The sequence below is a fragment of the Nilaparvata lugens genome, chromosome 6 (genome assembly GCF_014356525.2).
Source record: "Nilaparvata lugens isolate BPH chromosome 6, ASM1435652v1, whole genome shotgun sequence".
Classification (NCBI taxonomy): Eukaryota; Metazoa; Arthropoda; class Insecta; order Hemiptera; family Delphacidae; genus Nilaparvata; species Nilaparvata lugens.
Window position 1 is genome coordinate 28,394,266 of NC_052509.1, and position 20,429 is coordinate 28,414,694.

At 36.2% G+C, this 20,429-nt stretch overlaps 1 protein-coding gene across 8 annotated transcripts in view; it reads left to right on the forward strand.

Annotated features, from left to right (window-relative positions):
• Positions 1-318: 318 nt before the first annotated feature.
• LOC120351873 overlaps positions 319-20,429 on the forward strand; it is an 87,812-nt gene continuing 67,701 nt past the window's right edge. The window contains exons 1-3 of one of the 8 annotated variants that reach the window (XM_039430596.1): positions 397-716; positions 9,761-9,942; positions 11,949-12,100. The gene's annotated coding sequence lies outside the window, so the exon portion shown is untranslated. Of the gene's footprint in view, positions 2,788-9,120; positions 9,943-11,948; positions 12,101-20,429 lie in introns of those variants that run through there. The other 7 variants (XR_005571596.1, XM_039430599.1, XM_039430594.1 and 4 more) reach the window with 7 other exon arrangements.

A 20,429-nucleotide genomic window follows, 5' to 3' on the forward strand; every position in this document is an offset into this window, starting at 1 on the left:
TCAGTGACTGACGTTACTGTTATCATATATTGTTAGCAATTCTCTATGACAGAATGATTTTGTCTCAAACTACTTTGAAAAGAATAATAACCCCAGTCATCTGGCTAGGTAAGCTATTCAAATGCATTCTCAATAGTTTCGAGAAACGGTTCTTTTTATTATTCTAGCTCTTCGAGCGTTCATATTCCTAAATACAATATGTTCAGAGCACGTGTTGCAACAAATAACATATATCTACAATTTTTAAATTTTAGGAGAGCACATGGTCGCCATTTGTGGCTCACAGAGAATCGGCATCGCTATTCTTCTATCTTCATCCACTGTCATTATAACGTGGACCTCACTATAGGGCATTTAACATTGATATTTTGAGCTCCAGATATTTCTAATTCCGCGGCCCCGTAAAGCATTTGTTGGATAGGCGTTTGATTGACAGTTTCCTTTCTGTAATTATTCTGTGACCAAGCTGCGAGCCTGTGAAGTGGTTTCAAAAATTTTGTGAGGTTATGTTTACTTTACACAACATTAGTCAACACTCAACAGGAAAACAACTGTTTTATTTCATATTTCGAAAAAGATCTGTTCATGTTCAGTAACAATAAAAAAGCAGGAAAATTATAATGATTTTTAGCAATGAAAACTCCCGTAAATATTTTTTTATCAAGCAAGAATACTTAATAATTAATCCTCAAATTCAGAAAAATGCGGACTGCGTCGTAAGTATAGGCCTAAACTTGATAAATCTGCACAATAATTGAACGAGCGTTAGCGAGATCTTACTTCTACTTTCCTTGCCCTATTACCATAGGTAAGGAAAGTATTGCTTTCCGAAAAAAATTAAGGTACCCCAATTTATAAATTTCTATCCGTTTCAAGGTCCCCTGAGTCCAAAAAAGTGTTTTTTAGGTATTGGTCTGTATGTGTGTGTGTATACGATATCTCATCTCCCAATTAACGGACATTTTCGATCAAATGCAATTCAAGATGGCGGCTAAAATGGCGAAAATGTTGTCAAAAACAGGGTTTTTCGCGATTTTCTCGAAAACGGCTCTAATGATTTTGATCAAATTCATACCTAGAAAAGTCATTGATAAGCTCTATCAACTGCCACAATTCTCATATCTGTAGAAATTTTAGGAGCACTGCACCATCTATGCAAAGTTTGATTTTAGATTCTCAATTATCAGGCTTCAGATACAATTTGTAGTAGGAGCTCGGCTATCGAGCAGAAAGGTTGCTTTACCGATTCCTCGCTTATCACAATGATTAGAAGTTGTTTTTGTTGAGTTTTAGTATTGTGAGAATGCAAAAAGGTGCATGTTCAAACTGTAAAATTAGTATAAGTGACGAAAAATTGTTAATTCGTTGTTCAATCTGTAAATTACAATATCACTACAACTGCGTGAATATTAGTGAGGTGAATTTTAAAAAACTATGTAAAGAAAACCGATCCAAGTGGAAGTGTGCAGTCTGTAAAGCAGGTGGTGTCCAGTCAACGTGCGAGATGGATGAAATCACGGTCAGTCGAAAGGATAAATTGTTGAGGGAAATGAGAAACATCATCAGTGAAGAAATTAAAAAATATAATAGCTTTAGAAGTTAAATCACTAAGAGATGACTTGGACAAAATTAATTCTAATATGACTGAATTTGGTAAGTCGGTGGAAATGTTTTCGGCAATAATTGATAAATACACTAGTGCTTTCCAATCCATTAAAAAAGAACAGGTAGAGTTGAAAAAAATAATGATATACTTCAGATGAACTTGAGTGAAATGCAATCAAGAATTAGTGAGTTGGAACAGTAGGCTATAGTCGAAGAAATAATATAGAAATTCATGGACTTCCGATTACAAAAAATTAAGATATTATGGAGATTATAAGTGCAACTGCTAGGGAATTGAATGCCAGCAGACAGACATTAATGCTGCTCACCGTTTTCCATCAACAAATCAGGATGTGTCGCCTATTATTGTTTCTTTCCATAGTAGAATATCAAAGGACAAGTGGATGAACGGTTATAAAAAGTATCGCGATGAAGTGAAAAAAGCAAGAAATGATCCTAAAGCTAATCTCCGATCTATCAATATAAATAGGAATCTTGCAGATAGGCCAGTATTCATCAACGAAACTTTATCTCCACATAACAGTTTCTGTTATATGAGGCAAAACAATTCATAGGGAAGAATGGATATAAATTCGCATGGACAAGAAATGGGAAAATCTACATACGAAAGGAAGAAAACTCCAGAGCAATTAGGGTTACTACTTTAAAGGAACTGCAACAAATGTCCAGTACAGATGATACGACGATGAAATAAACTGTGAAATCCAGGTACCCGGTTGAGTTTTCTTTTTGATATGAACGATTTCAACGACCTATGTGACAGTTTAGGAAATGATGTATTTATAACGGAAGAAATAAATGATTACTTGAACTATGATTTGCATTTGAATAGGGAAAATTTGAACATAATTGATTGCTTCAATCTTCTTAGTATGAACATTCGAAGTATCTAATGATTAAGTATTGAAGTAATTTTAATGATTTTGTGGTAGTACTAAACAACTTTAAACTGAAGTTTGATATTATAGTTCTCACAGAGACATGGTATTCTGGTAATAAACCGATTGAGTTTAATAACCTATAGATGGTTATACTTACTTACTTCTTACTTCTGATGTCTTCCTCACGGTCCTGGGATCGGGGAATCGTCAATGGATTTGGTCTTCTCTGTCAGAGTCGTCAAGGTGTATAGAGTATCCTGCACTATACTCTAAGCTGGTGGTACGTATGCTCCTCAATAAATTCGGTCACTGCATAGTACGGTCTTGCAATGAGGTATTTTTTCAGCTTTCTGTGGAATGCTGTCCGTGAATCCCTCAAAGTCTTTAGGCTGTCCGGTAGATAGTTGAAGAAATGTGAGCCTGCATAGGTAGGCATGTTCTTGAATTTGCTCAGCCTGTGTTGCGGAAGGTCAATGTTCAGCTTGCTTCTTGTGTTATGAGTGTGTTGGCTATTTCTGAGATTCGGGCTTGAGTCTATGGCAAGAGTTATGGTTTCAAATATGTAGATAGAGACCACAGTAAGTAGTTTGTTTTCGACAAATAATGGTCTACAGTGCTCCAGTGCATCTCTTCTTAGGATGGTTCATAAGGCTTTTTTTTGACTTCGTAGAACTCTGTCCATGTGCACCTGCGCTGATGCTCCCCAGGCAACAATGCCAAATCGCAGCTGTGAGGCAAATAGGGCATGATACGCGATAAATGTGGTACTGACATCAGTGGTACATCTTATTCTACGAAGTACATATGTGGCTGAAGCTAATTTCTTACACAGAAGATCAATATGTTCATTCCAGTTCAGGTGCTTGTCCATCATGATACCAAGAAATCTTGTACAATCCTTTGTATTTGTTGGTTCATTGGTTACATTGTTGTCCATATTGAATATCTGTCCCTTTGGAGTGAAGTTTATATTTACTGTCTTGTCTTTATTGATTGATAGTTTCAGTTTCCTACATATATTTGTGGCCATTTCAAGTGTCGAGCTTACATCGTTGCTTTCGGATACTCTGTCTGATGGGATTATTATGGTGGTATCGTCTGCAAATAGTACACATTTTTGGTCCTTCTTGAGATTATTTGGGAAGTCATTTATGTAAATGAGAAAGAACAAGGGTCCTAGAATTGACCCTTGAGGAACACCCTTGGACATTTTGCAAAGAGATGATTTGGCACTAGTCAAGGCAGTGTGCTGCTGATAACTGATTTCAACATACTGATACCTTCCAGTGAAATAATTTTGGATCCATTCTATTACTTGGCCCTGAATGTTTAGCTGTTTCAGTTTTGTGATTAGGATTTCTTGGTCTAAGTTGTCGAATGCCTTCTGCAAGTCCAGGAACAGGCCAGATGCTATCCTCTTTTCCTCCCAGATCTCATTAATCACCCTGCAGAGATATGCTATTGCTGTGTTTGTACTCCGCCCCTTCCTAAAACCATGTTGAAATGATGAAATCAGTTCATTTTTTTCAGGTGTGCTATTAACTGATTGTACACCACCCGCTCAGTCAGCTTTGAAGTTCCAGGCAAATTTGATATTGGTCTGTAGTTGTTTGGATTAAGCTTGTCTCCTTTCTTGAAGACTGGATACACCTTGGAAATTTTCATCTTACTAGGCAAAGTAGATTGACTCAATGAGGTGTTGATGATGTGGGTCAATGGTTTTATGACTTCTTCTTTGCAGAATTTCAGCATCTTCCCAGAGATTTCATCAAAGCCTGCCGAATTGTTGGACTTTAAATTATTAAGAAGTTCATCCATTCCGTGATGAGTGACACTTTTGAAGGCTGAGAAAATTGGTATACTATTGTCGGGCTCAGTTTCAGATGTGGTACTGGTTTGTGATTGATTTGTGTGGTTTGATGCTTGAGGTAAGGTGAAGATGCTATTGAAGATATTGCTGATTTCAAGTGGATCTGCTGTCAGCTTACCATCCAGAAGAAGCCTTATGCTGTTCTGCCTTCCATCTTGCTTATTTATATCGCTATTCACAGTTTTCCACAGCTCTTTGGTTTTGTCTTTTGAGTTTTTTATTTTGTTCATTGTGTGATCCGTTCTCTTCCTCTTCACTTCAATGTCATAGGTTTTCTTTGACTCTTGAAACCTGTCTTTGTCTTCGATTGATCCTGTCAGCAGGTATCTGTCATTCAAACTTTGAAGGGAGACTTTCATCTTCTGCAACTCACAATCCATAAAAATAATTTTATTTGGTATATTCATTTTTTTCGGTCCTAGAGGCATAATGTGGTCAATGCTCTGGCGCATTATTTGCAGAAAGTTATTATATTTTACTTCGACAGACTTTGGTATATAGACAGACTCCCAATTTGTTGTATTTAACATTTGCTTTAGTTCAGTTAATTTGTTTTTTGAGACATTCCTAGAGTATCTGTAAGTGGTGTGGCAACTTTTACTTCTATTTTTTATTTTGCATAGCAACAAATGGTGGTCTGAAAGTGGTGTATAGTGTGCTTTCACCTCGATCTCCTCTTGTTTGATAGTTGTGTAACACCCATCAATGCTGGATACAGTAGTGGGGGTTTTCCTTGTTACAGGGATGTGATGTATTCTGCATCCAAACTCGGATAACACATTTCGAAGGTCCTTTACACTATGCTCATCTGGTCTGAGTATGTCAAAGTTTGCATCTCCCAGTATTACTATATCATTTGACTTCTTAGTGTGTTGTCCCAGTAACTGTCCCAATTTTCCTAAAAATTTCTGCTGTATCAGTGCTAGGAGATCTGTATGTTCCTATTAGAATCAATTTTCTTGATTGATATTTGAGTATCAATCCAACAGTTTCAAACACTTGTTCCTTTGATTTGCATTGTTCTGGTAACTGAAGCTCGTCCATGTCAACAGAAAAATGATTTTTTACAAAAATAGCTATGCCACCCCACATATGCTCAGTTCGGCAATAACTGGAGGTCAGTCTAAAACCTTCGATATTTGTGAGATTTAATTGGTCCGTGCCTAAGCCATGTTCTGAGATAATTAGAATATCAGGGTGAAATTTTTCGAGCTCTACTACTAGTCCATCAAGTTTATTTTGAAGACCTCTTTGAATATTTAGGTGGAGAACAGTCAACGATTTTTTGTGTGGATGTGCATTTTCTATTGTTTTATTGGTTGTATTATTTGGTCTATTGCGGTTTCGGTCATCTTTCTGTTTTGTTAGCTGCTATCCTGAATTCCTACCTTGACACTCCAGTGCACTTGCAAGTTGTTCAGCCACGATTTTAGAACCTTCTGGGTTTAAACTTCGTCCATCCCAGCTCAGGTGACACTTATGTAAATGATTTGAGTTGTCAATAAATGTAGCATTAAGCTGCCAGCACATAAACTTCAGAGCCTTGTTTGTTTCGTCAATAAATCTCTCACCTATATCCTCCCGAATTGGAATAGATGTAACATACCAATTAGTGTGTGGAAACCGTTTAATGTTAGCCTCTAAAGTGAGCCATAATGGTCTCATGACATGATTCGGTGTCTTAGCCCTACACAGGTTATTTGAGCCTACATTGAGTACAACCTTCGATGGTATAGTGTTTCTGATTTTTAGTGCTCTACTGACATCCTGGATTTTTCCAAAGGGTACAATTTCCACCTCCAATTCTTGCCCAAATGTGTCTCTCATTATATCTCCCACCAGCCTTAGCGTATTGTCCCCGATCAGCAGTGGTGCCTCCCCTTCCTTTCCCTCAGCCCGTTCCCCAAATCCTTGAGCAGGGCGCCCCTCATCCTGTGGACCGTTCCGACATTCATCCCCGTTCTCATCAACACAACTCTCTTTAACCTTATTTGAATGTGGTTTTGGTTTGGCATTGCAGGCCTCCATGATCCTGTTTCGAACTTCAGCTCCCTCGCTTGGCAGTGGCTCTGGTGCATTCTTTGTCGCTGCCAAGGATTCTTTAATCCAGACAGGGTTTACCTCATTTGTACACTCGGAGTCCTCTATCAAGAACGCTGTAGCATCCTCCATCCTCTTTCTTACCGGGCAGCAGGGCTCTGGATGGATACCTTGAGAGAAGTCACGAATTATATTTTCCATGCTGTAAATTACACTTGTCTTTCTTGCTTTGATATCTGACAGACGACTATTGTTAGTCCGTAGTATTTTTATCTCATTTTTCAAGTCCTCCATATCATCATGTAAAACTTTAATTATGACATCATAGCTGTTATAGCTTTGGCGCATTCTGGGGTTTGAGCCTTGATATGTCAAGTCAGTGCTTTGAAATATTTTGTTAGGCAATGTATAGTTACATTGTAATTTGTCATTCAGGTCAGATTTTAGCAAATCATTGTTATTTGAATTATTTAGTAGTATTGAGATATGGGAAGCTTCAGCATTTATACGAGTCTTACATTCCTCACACATCCTGGTTAGGTTAGAACTTTTACCCGCTTTCATTTCATCATACTGTTTGTTGGTTATGTTGACACACTTGGTGTGATACCATTTATTATCGTTACAGTCGCATGTTACAGCATGGTCACTGTTCTCAACTGGTTTGCGGCAAACACCACATGGAGACTGGATATTTTCATTATTTATGGCCTTTTCAGATTGTTTTTTTTTTTCATTTTGGTAAGCAAGCAGATAATATGTTGTCTTGCAGGGAGAAAGATGGGAATTTGGTTACTTGAGTTTGTCAAGAGTCAACAATCAAAGCATAAAGGTTATATCAGTGCAGTCAAGTTTTCATATATCACAGTCAAATATCACAAAGTTAGGCCGGGGTAACACATAAAACAAAACGATGACACAATTAACCAATAATATATCCTATAATTTAAATAAGATGAAGCAATTTATAGGAATTTTGTGAGCATGTCAGAATCTTCAATCAAAATGTAGAGGTTAGATCAGGCCAAAAACATAAAATTCTATCACAGTCTTGAACAAGGGAAACAATAAAATTAAAATGTTTCCAATGATACAGTCAGAAACTAAAATTCCAGTAATAACGGGTTGAAATTGCAAATATAGGCAATAATTTAGTTCAAGTCACTAGTTCGAAAGGTTGAAAAGTCATTAAGAATTGGAAAACAAGATCTAGTATCTAGTAGTCTGACCTATTTTGATCAGTCTCAAGTTTATTTATTATAATATTACCCAGAGTCTATCCAATAGAATACGGAATTTTTTTAATTTTTCTTTTTATGAGTTGAGAAATAACATGCGTGCACTGATATGTACAGGCAGAAAACTGCGTGTAGAAACTACGTCATGATGTGCGGTTTCAGGAGTTTGTAAAATGAATCCAACTTCACTAAAAATATTTTAAATCAATTTGGGTATTATCGTTATATTTCCAATGTCGTATTCTGTCACTATAAGAATAATTTTTCAGTGATAAATTGTAAAGATCTCACCCGATTTCAATGTTCCAGTCTTGGTATAGTCACGGATTCATTAACAATTTTGACAAATAAAGACTCAGTTTCGATTAAAATGTTTTGGATAGAAATTCAATAAAAGTGTTCAAGTCACGAAATTAAGTGGCAATATGATGAAATACGCGAAAATTTTTTAAGAAACACTTTATTAGTACGGAGCGGTTTTTACTTGGTATTCAGAGCTGCCACTGCCACCTCGATCCTCTAGTTTGGTTAATAAGCCTACAAAATTGAACAAGTGTGACAGCCTATGTATTTATCTAAAAAAATGTTTTGAATTTAGGGTGTTGGATTGTGAATTGTTAAATGCTAATATGATTAGTATTTTGGTTGAGTTGGGAAGGAATTTAATCTTACAGATTGTTGCGATATATAGGTCACCAAATAATAACACAGATAACTTTATCAGTAACTTGAACGACTATGTGAATTCTCTTCCAAAAGATAGAAATGTTGTTCTCGTTGGAGATATTAATATAGATATTTTGAGAACTGACCGACATACACTAAGTTACTTAAATGTAATGAGTAGTAACGGCTTCAAGTCTTTTATTAATGGACCAACTAGGAGTATTGATGATAGTCACTCGTGCATTGATCATATATTTTTTAAAAATACATTGAATAATTCAATTAAAACAGAAACTGCTAGTATTCTTAAAGTAAATGTTAGTGATCATTTTGCAACTGCGCTGCATTTAAGTTCTAATCACATAACGAAAGAAAAATCTCTTGCTCAAAGAAATATAATTAATAAAATAGATTTAACTAAACTGGAAACTTACTTAAAAAATGAAAAATGGTTGTTTCTGTATGATCAAAATAGAAATAATAATGATAACAATAATGAAAGTAACAATGATAATCACAAGGAGGTGGACACGTTGGTTGAAAACCTTACTCATAAAATAAAAAAATATATAGAGCTTTCTTCTATAGAGATTAAGCTTAATCACAAAAAGAAACCACTTAAGCCTTGGATCACTCAGGGGCTAATCAACTCGATTAATAAGAGGGATAAAATGGCTAAAAAAGTAAAACAAGAACCTACCAATACAAGTTTGAAAAATGAATTCAAATCCTATAGAAACTTATTGAATAATCTTATTACTAGCACTAAAGATAATTATAGAAATAAAATTGATGAATGTGGCAAAGATGCAAAAAAAAATATGGACTTACATTAACGAGCTGCTAAATAAGGGAGGAAATGAATGTAGTAGAATAAAACTGAATGCACAAGAATTAAATGAATATTTTGTAAATGTGGGTAAGACTTATGCAGATAAAATAGTGAAATATGAGAACCAAACTGATTATAAATTTGATTATAAAAAAGATTATTCAATTCTAGGAAACTCGTTTTTTTAAAACCTGTCATAGAAGATGAAGTGAAAAATGTAATATATAGTCTAAAAAGCAATACTAGTCCAGGCATAGATAGCATTAATAGTAAGATTTTGAAAAAAATAGCGCCTTTTATAGCTTTGAAATTTATAGCTTGGCCGTTAACTTTTATAATAAATAAATGCTTTGAAAGAGGATTTTTTCCAACTTCATTCAAGATTGCTAAGTTAAAACCACTGTTCAAATCAAGGGATAGGAAACTTGCAGAAAATTATAGACCAATTAGTTTATTAAGTTCATTGATTAAAATAATGGAGAAATTGATAAAAAACAGATTATTAAGTTTTTAAACAAACACAAAATAATAGAAGAGAATCAGTTTGGTTTTCAGAGTAAAAAGAGTACAAATGATGCCCTGATCAAATTCTCAAACGCGGTTTCAGATCGTTTGAACAAAGGAAAGAAAACCCTAGCTATCTTCCTGGACCTAGCAAAAGCTTATGACACTGTGTCTCACGATAAGTTTTTGGACAAATTAGAGTGGGTTGGCATAAGAGGATTACCTTTGAAATTGTTCAAGAGCTACCTGTCAAATAAAGCACAGATTTTATCACTTGATGACTCAGTAAGTGAAATACCTCTTTCATGCTATGGTCTCCCTCAAGGCACTGTCTTATCACCTATCCTCTTCCTGTTATATGTGAATGAAGTACTTAGATTAGAGTTGAATGGAGGGGAAGTATATTCATTCGCAGATGACACAGTGTTGTTGTATGGGGGTGAAACATGGAATGAGACCTATGAGACGGCCTCTAAAGGCATCTCTACACTAAAAAGATGGCTGGATTTCAACTCCCTTAGTTTAAATATTAAAAAAACAAAGTATATTGCTTTTTCGAGGAGTATTGCTGGAAGAGAAGAAATGAACTGTGTACTTAAACTGCACATTAATTGTGAGAATTTTAACAATAATTTAGCTGCATGTAACTGCCCTGAAATAGAAAAAAACCAGCCACATCAAATACCTAGGTATAATTATTGATGAAGGATTTAAATGGAAAAGACACATTGATTATTCGTGTGAGCGATTAAAGTTTGTATCCTATAACTTCTATAAATTGCGGTCCATACTACAGATACCAATGTTAAAAATAGTTAACTTTGCAATTGTACAGTCCCTACTGCAATATGGATTAGTGGTTTGGGGGGGGAGCATTCAACTCTCATCTATTAGCTCTATTTGTAATACAAAAAATGATTATAAAAACAATACTAAATAGACCCATGATATACCCTTCTATTCAAGCCTTCAATGAAATTAAAGTGATGACAATCCGCCAGCTGTATGTATTGAACGTCTTTAAATACTTTCAGAGTAACAAAAATATTTTTTTTTAAATAAATAATGAACATCAACGAACCAGATACAATATAAATAAATATAAATGTTATGACTCAGATCTGACAATCATCCGTAAAAATATTTGCTTCTGTGCTAAATCAATTTAAATCAGGTTAAGCGTATTATAATTTCATCTCCTACTCCCACTGGCGAACAAGAGTCATCTTATGCCAGTGGTTTTTTCACTTACCGTTTATTATTATTACACTTTGGTTGGATTGTATTGTCATGTTGAGCTTTGTTTGATTCATGTACCTATATGTAGTTATGAGTGTGGAATAAATAAATTTGAAATTTGAATTTAAACAAAAAAAATCAAGTGGAAAGTATTGAGCATAAAAATCTCTACAGTTAATGTTCAGTAGCTTTCTCACCTAAAATTGAAAATAAGCCCGAAATTCGAGAAAATAAGATTATTCAATTGCAAACTGTCGGCAACTGTTGATTCTATTTAATCATTCACTATGAAGAGATAGCAGACCTCGTGTGTATCCAGCGTTATTGTCCTGTCACCAGCTGGCTCAGATCTTATAAAAGTAGACTTGAGATGCGCGGGAACACTAGCGTCAGTTGATCAATTTTCATAACGGCAAGGAAAGTTGTGTAGGTGCGCCACACCAGATTTTTGACTTTCTGAAGGGCAAAGTCGTTATTTGTCTTTCCTACAAGAACTAAAGAGAAAACCGAATTGATCAGCTTCAAATTTTGAATTAATTGCATGCTATTTCTGTAATCTTACCATTCATTAAAAATCTGGTGTGGCGCTCTCACACAACTTTCCTTGCCGTTATGAAAATTGATCACCTGGACCTGACGCTAGTGTTCACGCGCATCTCAAGTCTACTATTCAAAGATCTGAGCCAGCTGGTGACAGGACAATAACTGCTATAGTCAACATAATATAGTTATAAGACTATAGTAATATAATACAGTTATTAGTACAGAATAATGTCCAACTCCCACAGTCATTGCTTAGAAATTAGACCTTTAAATTTATTAGCCTCGTTAAGGTCCGATTTGTTAACGATAACTCTATGCACGTGGCTATAGCCACTCTGTATAAACGGCTATAGTAGTATATTACCGTAAATGATTGTAGTCTACAATAATATACATTAGCAAACTACAGCCGTCAATACAGAATTTCTATAGGAATTGAACCTTGAGTCTTGTATTACATTGAGCTATTTTTATCAATTTACTCAATTCAATTTTATTCTTCATTCCAGAGCATAGTCTACTGACAGCGAGTTGAAAATTGATTTACTGAGAGTATGTGTCGAGTAGTGTTGAGTCTCGAGGATAAACCAAATTTTGTACTCATCTTCTCTACTAGACTATCACCGATATTGATGGCAGAATCACATAAAGTCGCACATAGGTAAGTGGCTATAAACGGTTTCGAAATATAATTAATGTTCCAAATGAATCAGATCTTACAATATTGCTGATTAGGTTTTGTTTGGTATTTCGCGCATTAACTTAGTCCGTTTTTGTTTTAATTCGCCCACTTATTTCCTAAGCTATTTTCTATTAATCAAATCCTCCCCTATTTCAGCTCAAATCATCACGAAGCCTGTTATGTTGTATTTAATATATGTACTTTGTTTATATTCTTTTTTCTTTATTCTTTGTTCTTATTTTGTATGTGTATTTGAATAAATCTAAATTGTATGTAGCCTATGCATTTGTAAAAAGAACAAATAAATTTGAAATATATGCGCTTCACTCGGATTACACTGAATTTGTAAAGAATTATTGCTAAATTTCAGTAAAGTATGTTGTTTGCATAGTTACCTTTAGCTTCATCCATTATTCTCACTTGAGGAATCAATAACGCCATATTATTCAATTCCAATGCAAGTAATTACATAAACAACTATGAAATTTACTTTTAGATTGTTTAATGAAGCTCTGTCTACTTCCTATAAAAATAATGGAGAAATAACCGAACATAATAGATTTAATTTTATTTATTATTTTTACAAGAAAGCACTGACCCGGAGAGAAAAACTAAGAGAAAACTCCTTGTACTATTTCTCTCCCAAATTTAGATAACATTTTAAAAGTCCAAAATAGGGTTATGATTCAAATTTCCTGATACTTAGTCCATTTTTACCCAAAAACTAAAAATATTGAATTTTGATGGTTGAAAAACTGGATAAAATACAAAAATATTACACTCGAATTCACCATTCATTAAAAAATGTTTGATTAATTTTACAAAAGTTAGAGCCAGAAAAACATTCACTGTTTCTATAATAGCTTATAAGGTACAGATTTTAAATGAAATTACATACTTATAGTGGTCTTAAATAAAATATATTCAACAGTTATTTTATTTGGCGTTTAGCATGCAGCTTATTCGTGCTTTAATGTCAGCTTACTACCTTATTACAACCATTGCATAAACCTCTATTGTAAAGCTTATGAAAGCTCATGAATCTCTGATATTAGATTAATACTTTTGGCACAGTTTGCGCCGTACAAATGTAAGCGATTCTAAATGTGGAGATTTTATTCATCAATTTTGAAATATATTAATTGTGTAGGAACTACATAATGGCTAGATTATAAAATATTTAGTGTCTTGGTAATTCACTTGTAAAATAATACTACTTTTAGCAAAAGCTCATGATTTTAAAATAATTATAACAGTATCAAATTAGGTATTTAATAAAAGAATATTACATTTTTGATCTGTCTGGTTCGAAAACCAGTGTTGTTTTACTTCTAGTGCTCAACCTGTTGCTTGTAACATCGCGCCACTGTCAATTCAACTTGCTTTTTGCACTTGACTCAAGTAGTAAACTATATTCCCTGCCGTGCTACCAATTTCTCCTAAATAGGTTGGATAGCATTTCACACCTATTAACCTACAGGAAGTATCGGCTCCAAAGTGGTAGATTCTTGATAAACTATGAATGGATCTATCGCCTATGAATGAGAAATCCAGTTTTCAGAGCAAACCAACTTATAATCTTCAGAAGAATTTTGGCAATAGACAACACAAATCCACAATACAATACCTTACACACTTAAGCATCCTAGCATCATTACAAGCTAAAATACTTATCCAGTTTATATAGTTGAAAACAATGGCTATAGGCTTGTATACACACAAAACAATTTTATACAAAATTAGAACACCATAAAACTGTTCATCAAAACGCAATTTAAAACATTATAAATTTCAATTAAACAGAAAAATATTCAGAGAGCACAAAACACTTTCATAGCCAGCCACCATTTTTTTAGAGAAGACCGAGCACAAAGTACAGAGCAAAGACCACACCTCAAAATCAGTGTCAACGTTATAGACACGTCATTGATATTAAATTCCAAAAAATTATAAATTACAAGTTTAGAATTTACATTTTACATTTGTTCTCAATAAAACTTTATTTTGAAACTGTTATTTTAAATTTATATATCATCTATATTTAAATAATCTATTAATTCTGTTTCTCTGTTTTGGTGATACCATGGAATGCAACACAATTATTTACAATAAATTCTCAGTTGAAAAGTTGTCCGCATATCGATTAATCTGATATTTACTATCAAGTTTTATAGATCTCGAATTGAAGATTCGATTTTAATCGAGAAAAAAATGGAATATTACAAATACCCCCCTCTTGACATAAAAAATTTTACTGTTTGAGAATTTAAAGAAAAAAAATTACATTGAAACAAATGGAAATTGTTGAAATTAAATTTGACAACAGTAACAATTTTTTCTATAAAAACATTACATGTCAACTGTAATTGAAAATTATTATAAAAATTCATCAATAGCATTTGTTATACGTTTCCAAACAATATTTCAAAGTATAGAATATCAAAATTACTTTTGATTTAGCTTCATAATTTAAGGAAAATATCTTAACAGAAAATTTAATATATATAAAGAATAGTTTTTGAAATTGCACATAAATTTAATAGATAGAAAAATTCAATCTTTTATTGCATAAAAAAAATTTAGTATGTTGAACAAAAAAAAAATTTTTTTTTAATGAATTGATGAATTGTTACATTTAATTTTCACATAAAATTTCAATAAATCAAAAAATGTTCATTTCTTTCACTATTGACGCGGTTGATTTTATCAATGCAATTTATGGAAAACAGTCCGTTAAGGCACTCAGTATGAATTTCAGTTAAGTGTGACTCCAGTGTGATGACATCAGTGTTGGGCTGATCCGAATACTTGTAGTTGACTGATGCATACCAAACTCGATACAGGTGACATCTCAGTTAGCATTGCCTCATGCTTGTAGTAGACAGCTGCATACCTGTTCTGAACAAACCTCAGGCTAGAGCTACTAGAGGACTGTAATTTACTATTCAAATTATCAAATACAAACAAGGAGCAAAATTTAATCTTCAATTTGAGCCAGGTTATTGGTACAGTTAAACTCTGCATTAATGAACAATAAAAAAGAGCAAAAACTCACCAGATTTAATCCAATCTTGTCTACTTGCCCTTCGAAGCCTTTATTAGGTGTTTTGGTCAGATTCAAGGTGGGAAGAAATCTGGGAAAAGAAAGGTTTGCTTCCGGGCTGCCTTTTCGCGTTGATTCTGTGTTCAACTTGCAGGTCAATGTTCGAACAAAGCTCAAACTGATTCTTTATAAATTCAAATCCGATTCAAATTAATTCAATTCAACACTATTTATGCTGTTATATTCATAATTCACACACACAACACTTAAACAATCATTTACAAGAAATTTCTGATCGAAATTACATTACAAAATACAAATTCGGTCTTGCAACAAGACAACGGGCTGACAAGACAAACCAAAATGGACGAAACAAGAATGACTGAACGACTGACGAAACAAAAACTGAAAGTTAGGATGACAAGGCAAACAGCTGGACGATCGACACTGGTGCCAACAAGCCTGCTATTGGCAGAACTGTAGTCAGGGATATTGGCGCTACGATTCGAATGCTCTGGCCGGACCATACCCCCGCCTCTGAAAAACTATTTTTCAGTCAAGTTACAAAACTGAAAAACCAAGGAAGGGAAAAATCCAGACATGACAAAAAGAACAAAACACCAATACCAAAAAACAACACAAAAGAAAAAATGCAACAATCACCACAACTATTGAGTTGGGAGTGGATATAATTTTGTTACTGGTCTTTTATAAATACCAGTTTTTAGGTGAACACTCGCCACTTGAACCTCGCCGTCACTTCCCGGAAACACCTGTTCGATGACACCCAGTGGCCACTGCAATGGAGGTGTGTTTGGTTGGTCTACTACCACAACCGTTCCCACACTGATAGAAGTGGGTGATTTCAACCATTTTTTACGACTTTGAAGTTCGTGCAGGTACTCTCATCTCCATCGGTTCCAGAACGATTGAATAAGTTGACCAATCGATTCATACCTAGTGAGACGATTCACAGGGACACTGTCCACATCCCGCATGGGAAACGATTTCAACGGTGTTAGCGTCAAAAAGTGCGCTGGGGTTAAAGCCAGCGGTTCACACGGATCCTCACTCAGTACACACAGTGGGCGGGAATTCAGGACACCTTCAATCTGCACCAATACCGTGTTCAGTTCCTCATAGGTGAGAAGTTGATTGCCAATTACTCGGAACAGATGCAACTTTACAGATTTGACATTTGCCTCCCACAGACCTCCAAAATGTGGTGAACCAGGGGGAATAAATTTCCATTCAATTTTGTGTTCGGCGAGTTGACTAGTCAATGTGGTTTGAAACTCGGACGAGTTCAAAAGTTGAGATATCTTTCGCAACTGTTCCTTGGTACCTACAAAATTAGTACCACAATTGGAATACATCACACGACAGGGTCCACGACATGACAAAAAACGATGAAACGCAGCTAAAAACATGGGCGTAGATCCGATACCAACTCAATATGTACCACCTTTGTTGCAATACACACAAACAGACAAATGTAGGCTTTCAAAACACAAGGATTACGACGTCTCGTCATAGTAATACACAGAGGACCAGCATAATCCACACCACAATTTTCAAATGGTTTGCATTTTGACACTCGACAAGCAGGCAGGTCACCCATTTTTGGAATGATTGCATTATTACTAGGTCGAACATGGGAACAACGATTACACTTAAAAACACAAATACGAATAATAGAGCGAGCAGACAGTATCCAGAATTTCTGTCTGATCAAGGACAACAATAACAAAGGTCCAGCATGACAGTTCTTCTTGTGATGATAATCAATCAACATCAATACGAAAGCGTCAGATTTTGGTAAGATCATCTGATGACAAGTCTCAAATTCCAGTCCAGCATGAGACAAACGACCGCCGATGCGAATCACACCTCTATCAATGAATGGAGACAGGCGACGTAGGCGCATAGAACAATCTTCTCCCTTCTCCAATTGCACAAATTCAGATGAAAAATGTATCTTCTGTACCACTTTACATAGATACCTCTCAGCAACATTGAAATCTGATTTTTCTGATTGAGGTAAGATTCGTAAGAATTTGAGAACAAGAATTACAATTCTCAAAAGACGACCATAATCTGAACAACGACCAATCAATGAATATACTGCATTGCTGTTACAATCAGGAGATTTTGTGACTGTCAACACTGACGGTTTTTTCGCCTCTGGTGGATCCACAATCTCTTCCATTTGAGTTCGGATGGGCCAATCGCATTCGTCCTCTGCTATCCATGATGGACCTGAGAGCCACAACGGAAAGTTCACAAGCTCAAATGGTGATAAACCTCTAGACTAACAATCAGCGGGATTTTCAATTCCGGCAACATGCATCCACTCCTGTATACAAGAATCCTGTATTTTTGCGACGCAATTACCAACAAAATTTTGCCATTTCACGGATGGAGCATTAATCCAACACAAGGTGACTGTCGAATCAGAGAGTGTGACAATACGAGACACATGACAACGTTCACTAATAATAGTGACTACTGAATTCATGAGTTCTGCCAACAAGAGTGCCGCACACAACTCCAAACGAGGTATTGAAACAACTTTAGATGGTGCTACCTTGGACTTTGAACACAATAATACAACTCTTGGCTCCTCGCTCTCCTTCTGCGACTTCACATAGATAACTGCACCATAACCAGACAATGATGCGTCACAAAAACCAATCAAACTGATGTGAGAATCCTGAAACAAACCAACTTCACATGGAACAGCAAATTTCAACAATAGAGGCAACTCTTTTTGACAATTCTCCCAAAGAGTGCATATAGACTCAGGCGGCTTCTCGTCCCAATCCACTCCTAATTTCTACAGTTTCTGGACAAGACACTTGAGAAATAATGTAAACGGTGACAAGAGACCAAGTGGATCATAGATACGAGCCATCACTGACAGAATAGAATGCTTAGTAGCGACGACCTCACCACTCTTGACTGAAAACTGAAACAGATCAGTACTAGGTTGCCAATTCAATCCCAAGATAGCCAAGGAGTTGTCTGCTTCAAAATCCTTGTACGAAAACGATTTCTCTTCCTCCGAGAATTTCTCCATATTGATGGTGAATTTGAAGTCCACTTCGTGAGTGAGAAACCTCCTCCCTCAAACAGCTGCTTGGACTGACGATACAGCTCCGCGGCCTCTGACTCTGTGGCGACAGATGTGACTAAGTCGTCCATGGTATTCTCGCCTTGGCTGCTGGAAAACGATCTCCATCCTCCTCTACAAGCTGGTGGACTGTGCAAAACACCAAAAACAACACAATTGAGCTGATAAATTTCGATCGGATCCTCCGGCGAAAATCTCCACAATACACGCTGATAACGATGGCAGGAATCCTTCACTAATATCTGTTGATACATTTGTTTAATGTCGGCAGTTAGTGCGATTGGGAACAAACGAAAATTAACTAACAAAACAAAAATGTCAGTCTACAATTTGGGACCAGCATGAAGAACCTGGTTCAATGACAAACCCGATGATGTTCTGGAACCAGCATCAAATACAATTCGGATGGGCGTGGTAGTGCTGCTTGCTTTCACGATGGCGTGATGCGGTATGTAGTAGCCACCTCGGTCTGTCTGATCTGCTACAAACGACATGTGACCCTAATCGATCAATATTTCATGATATGAAATACGAGTATTGCTGTCAAGCTCTAGTCGTCTCTCCAAAGTCAGCAGTCTGCGTTCGGCGATAGCATACGAATCTCCCAAGCTGCTGGGCGGCTCTGCAAATGACAAGGCAACAACAAAACGACCAGAATTCACACGATGTACAGACTTCCGAAAATTTACCTCACACTCCATATCTTCCGGTTTCAGTTGACAGCTTGGTACAGGGCACGATTCCAACTCCCAAAAACGTTCCACAAAACTATCCAATGATGGACTACTAACGAATGGACTACAGATGGCTGTAAAACAATTCGACACATTCGTTGTTGAAGTGAGAATCGGCGCTCTCCCCATCAGAATGTGACCAAAGACACTATTAACAGTCATCAATTCGTGCGATTCACCTATACTAGGACTCCCACGTAGCAAGTGAGGAACTAACTCCGCACCAATGATGCCATCTATTCTACTAGGAAGGTAGAATTTGTCGTCAGCCAGTGTGAGATTTTCAAGATGATGAAGTTTGGATCTGTCGATTTCACAAGAAGGCAACTTGTCGATGATTTTATCTACCACTGTGGCATCCATCGAAAACTTGATGGTAGGATCCAACTTCGACTGAATCGACACACAAGTACGACCTCGAACTTCACTAGTACCACCACCGAATCCACGAACAACGGTTTTCATGGGCTGGAATGGTAGTCTCAAACGCCGACACAATTTTGCTGTAACAAAATGACACTGACTCCCAGTGTCAATCAAGAAACGAACATCACAAAGCTGATCATTACAATCCCGAACATGTGCAGTGACGGTCGACAACACAACGGTCGAATTTTCTACATCATTGGATGTAGAACAACAACTAATAGGTGATGTGCCACCTGCCTTGGAGTTCGACGAGGACGCAACACTGTCACAAAGTGAATTTTTGTGATGGATGGAGAGCCGTCGTCCAGCATAAAATTAGCGAAATTATTCTATTTTAGAATAGGAATAGGATCGACTGCCAGATATATTTTGTTAGATTTGTAGTTGTGTATATGCATTATCACCATCGCCATCAACCCCTTTAAATCAGCAGCAACAGGTTCATAATAACCAGAAATTTCCAGATTTTGTTTACCACTCTGAGCGTCCTTGTATTTTATATTGCATTAGCAGCATCTGTATCATCAAAACAATAAGCGGCTACCGAGTCTGGTAGCTATCGCTCTTCATGAAATTTCTGGAATAGAAATATTGTTCCGGCCTGAATTAGTGTAGCAATTAGTATCATTGTCATCATTAGCTGCGCCCTTAGCATCAGCACTAGTGGATTCAAACCCTGTCACATGACCAGTGGCGTGATCGTCTTTTCAGACTCCCATTGGTCGGCAATCCCTTTTCCCCCAGCCTCCTAACTTTCAGCGACCCGGTGTTGCTTCAAGAAGACCTGGGAGAGAGGCAGTTGTTCGGTGGTTGAGCGTGAGATCGGGTCGTGAATCTCCTCTCCTTACGACGTTACCAATACTAATTATTATTCTATCTTGTGTTAACATAGAATATTGTAGGTCGAGTTCCAAACAACTCGGAGTTAGAATTCCCCTGTGGGTTTGTCTTCTTGTCAGCTATTTTTCC